Raw genomic sequence first — 4,618 nt, forward strand, 5'->3', positions numbered from 1 at the left:
ACAGAAACAAAGAACAGAGTATCATATGTTCTCACTCATAAGCGGACCTTGAACAATTATCATAATACTATTAAAAAGGGATTGGCAGTAGTGGGAAACTGCAGGGGAGGGGTGGTGGGGTTGGCAGTTGAGGGAAATTGCCAGGGGAGGGAGGCGCACACCTCATCAACAAGGGTATCTGTATAATGAACATTTGTATACCTAACCCTGAACTGTACCTCACATCTTTAAAATTAAAATAAAATAAAATAAAATAAATTTCTTCCACAAGATATGCTATTCCTTCACTCTTAAATTCAGCTTTCCATAAAGCCCTAGGGCATGGACACAATGAAGCCAAGTTACTTGTTTGTTTGGTTTTTTTTTTTTGAGTCAACGTCTTATTCTGCTGCCCAGACTGAAGTGCAGTGGCATGCTCATGGCCACCTCAACCTCGATCTGCTGGGCTCAGGTGATCCCTTCTGCCTCAGCTTTCCAAGTAGCTGGAAGGCATGCGCTACCACTCCCGGCTAATTTTTTTTTTTTTAATTATTGTAGAGATGAGGTCTGACCAAATTGCCCAGGCTGGTCTCGAACCCATGGGCTCAGGCAATCCTCTCACCTTGGCCTTCCAAGGATTATAGATGTGAGCCACCATGACCAGCCCAAGTTACTTGTAAATGTGTAATAATGACGACTTTTGTTCCAGCTTCCAAATAAATGTTCCTAATTTCCATCTGAGACCTTATCTGCATGGCCTTTACTATTCATATTTCTATCAGAATTTTGGTCACAACTACTTAACCCATCTCAAAGAAGTTCTAGCTCATCTTCTAAGCCCCAGCCAGAATCACCCTTAATATTGTGTTTACCGTAATACTATCTTTCTGTATGTTGCACCTCCAAACTCTTTAAAGCTCTGCACATTACCCAGTTCCAAAGCCACTTCCACATTTTCAGGTGTATTTATAGCAACACCCTATTCCTTGGTACAAATTCTCTGTCTTAGTTTTTTTAGTGCTGCTATGACAGAACCCTGGAGTCTGAGTAAATTATAAGGAAAAAGAGACTTATTTGGCTCATAATTCTGGTGACTGGATGCTTCAAGATTGAGTAGCTGCATCTTGTTAGGCCTCAGGCTGGTTCAACTCCGTGAAAAATGGAAGGAGAGTGAGTGTGTGTCAAGAGATTACATGCAAGGGAGGAAGCAAGAGACAGAAATGGAGGAAGATGGATTCTTTTTAATATCAACTGTCAACCTAAAAAAAGCGCTAGAGAAAATGATCTCTAAATATGTTAGGTTTACTAGGGTTTAGGAATAAGGATTATAATTTGGAATGCATGGGATGGCAAGTCACCAGAGCATTTGAGGAGGGAAGAGGGAGGGGAGCTTTTATTAGTAAAAAGATTTACATAAGATACTTAGAAAGAGAGTCTATTGGTTCCTGAGCTTCAAAGCCAGAGTTGTCAGTTCATTGGTGAAGATGCTATCACTGCGCCAGTTTTCTTCCAAAAGATTCTGATTTGAATTACTTCAATCCTAAAGAATGTCTAGTAATAAACCTTATCAGAGCAGAAGATGTGTGAAACATTTTTAGAAAGTCCTTGGAAACAGTTCTTATTTCAGACATGTAATCATGAGTCTCCTATCCTCTGGGCCTTCTCAGCCTTATTTTGTCTGGATTTGACAAAAGTTATTTCATCCTGGTATCTACAATCCAGAAGAAGTAAAAGACCAGACTGCAAAACAGTAAGACAAGGTGTTTATTGATGTCTTCAGAATTGCAATTTGGAGCAGGAAACTGCCAGGGGAGGAGGGGCATCATATAACCTTAATAACAGTACCTGATCTCAAACCAGGCAAAGTGGAAACCAAAGGGAGACCCAAAGTTTATCTGTACAATGACCACTTATCTACCTAATCCTGAATTGTACCCCAGATCTTTTAAATAAAGAGATAGATAGATAGATAGATAGATAGATAGATAGATAGATAGATAAATGCAATTTGGGAGACACAGTTTTGGCTAAAAGCAAATGGTGTTCCAAAGAAGGGCAGGACAGTAGAAATTCTTAAAATAACATGAGGGTGATTACACACATTGATTTGAAAGAATTATCATTTGTGAAAGTGGCTGGTTTAGTATATGAGTCCATATATAGTTCATTGATTGCCACTGTTCAGGATATGCAGCACTGGCAAAATTCAGCTGTTTTCTAGAATGTTGTGGTTGTCATGGTCTGGCACAGTTCAAAGGTTGAAGGCAGGTTTCTGTTTTGCAAGGTCGCAGGTTGTGCAGGTAATAATTCTTAGAACGGCTTCTCAACTCCAGTTTAGAGGTCTGAATAAGAGTTATGCCATTTTGTGTATTACATTTCACATTAACAACTTACTCTCACAGGAACTAATCTATTTCTTTGAGGCAGAGAACTCATTCACCCCTGCAAAAGGGCATTAATGTATCAATGAAGAATTCACCTCTATGATCCAACCACCTCTCACCAGGCCTCACCTCCCAACACTGCCACATTAAGGATCAAATTTCAACATGAGTTTTGGCAGAGGCAAACCACAGCCAAAATATGTCAGGTATATATTATGTTAGGAAAGCATTTGCCCCTCCTCTGTGCAGAAAAGCATTTCAACATTGGCTGAGAACGAAGGAACTAATGGGTGCTTTTCTCCCTAATCCCTTAGTTTCCCATCTGGCTCCAGAGGAGGGTGGTAGTGAGTAGAGTATTTCACTTTTCTCCACTACACAAACTGACAGAAAGGTCCATTATGGGAATCATGAACTCAGTACTTGCTGCCCAGTTAATGTCGGTTGGCCCTACATACATTTTCCTAAGGGTCACAGGCATAGATATGTAGAAGATGAGTGCAAAAATTAAGTTCAATCTCTACCTCACAGCATACACCTAATGAAAAGAATCTCAGATAAGTCAAAACCTTATAAAAGCCCAAGAGAAATAAATATTCCTAAACCCATATAAGTACTTGAAAAATATGAAATAATATATTTATAATTTTGGGGTAGAGAATACTGTTTGTTCTAAGTTTGACATTGACACCAGAATTTACAAAAGAACAGAGTGCCAAGTTGGATGAGATAAAAATCATAAAATATCTGCATAACTATATTAATGTTCTCCAGAGAAACAGAACCAATATATATATGAAGGAATTAATCATGGCAATTGGCTCACTTGATTATGAAGGCAAAGAGTTCCATGGTCTGCCATTAGCAAACTGGAGAAACAGGAGAGGCGATGGTGTGATTCAGTCTGAGCCCAGAGACCTGAGAACCAGGGGCTTTGATGTCTAAGAGCAGGAAAAGATGGAAGTTCTAGCTCAAGAAGAGAGAGTAAATCTCTTCCAGAAACACCCTCACAGACACACTCAGAATTAATGTTTTACCAGCTATCTGGGTATCCCTTAACCCAGTCAAATTGACACATAAAATTAATCATCACAATGGACAAAGATATACACAAAGTAAAAAGATAAGTGACAAAAGAAGAAAATATTTGTAACATAGTTAACAAAGGGTTAATATCAACATTCTTTAAAGAATACATAGAAAAATTAATAAGAAATAGGAAAAAAATTCAATAAAAACAAGAAAACAAGAAAAGGACATAAAAAACATTTAAAAAGGACATAAAAAAACAAGAAAAGGACATAAATTGGCAGTTCACAGATGAAGCACTACAAATGTTCATACTTACTAATGCTTAACCTAGGTAATTCATTTATTTAACAAATATTTAATGAGCAACTACTGCATGCCAAACACTGTAATAAATGCTGGGGAATTCTGCAGTGAGCGAAATATACAAAGTCCCCACCTTCTTGGAATTTGCATTCTGGTGGGTTAAGGCAAATAATAAAAATTAAGATACATAATATTTTAGTAGCGAGAAGTGCTTTATAACAAAATAAAATAGTCAGGGGATAGAAAGCAATAGGGGAAGTGCTGTTTTATAATAGATAGGTGGGGAGGATCTCTGATTAGACAACATCTGAACAGAAGAGGACTGAAGTATGAGGATGGACATGAAGGAAGATATATGGTGGATCATCTTCATAAGTCGGGCAAAGGCCATAAGAAAGTATCTTTCTGGGAGGCTGAGGTGAGTGGATTGCCTGAGCCCACGGGTTCGAGACCCGCCTGGGCAGCAAGACCTCATCTCTGCAATAAATCAAAAATCAGCCGGGCGTGGTAGTGCATGCCTGTAATTCCGGCTACTCGGAAGGCTGAGGTGGAAGGATCGCCGGAGCCCCGCAGGTCGAGGCTGCGGTGGCTGGGAGCGGCCATTGCACTCCAGTCTGGGCGACAGAGTGAGACTCCAACTCAAAAAAAAAAAAAAAAAAGAAAGAAAGTATCTTTCTTAAAGTGGTCCATATTTAACAAGGATGCTAAGTGGCTGGAGTGGAGTGAGCATGAGGAAGATGAGGTCACAGATACAGCAGGTTCAGATGATGAGGTCCTTGCAGGTCATTGAAAAGATGTTGGCTTTTACTTAAAATGAGATGGAAAGGGACTGTGGGATTTTGAGCAGAGGTGTGACATGATCTTGCCTTTCTTCCTTCCTTCCTTCCTTCCTTCCTTCCTTCCTTCCTTCCTTCCTTCCTTCC

This window comes from Carlito syrichta, unplaced genomic scaffold, assembly GCF_000164805.1.
Source record: "Carlito syrichta isolate Samal-C Ts95f unplaced genomic scaffold, Tarsius_syrichta-2.0.1 Scaffold315562, whole genome shotgun sequence".
Lineage (NCBI taxonomy): Eukaryota > Metazoa > Chordata > Mammalia > Primates > Tarsiidae > Carlito > Carlito syrichta.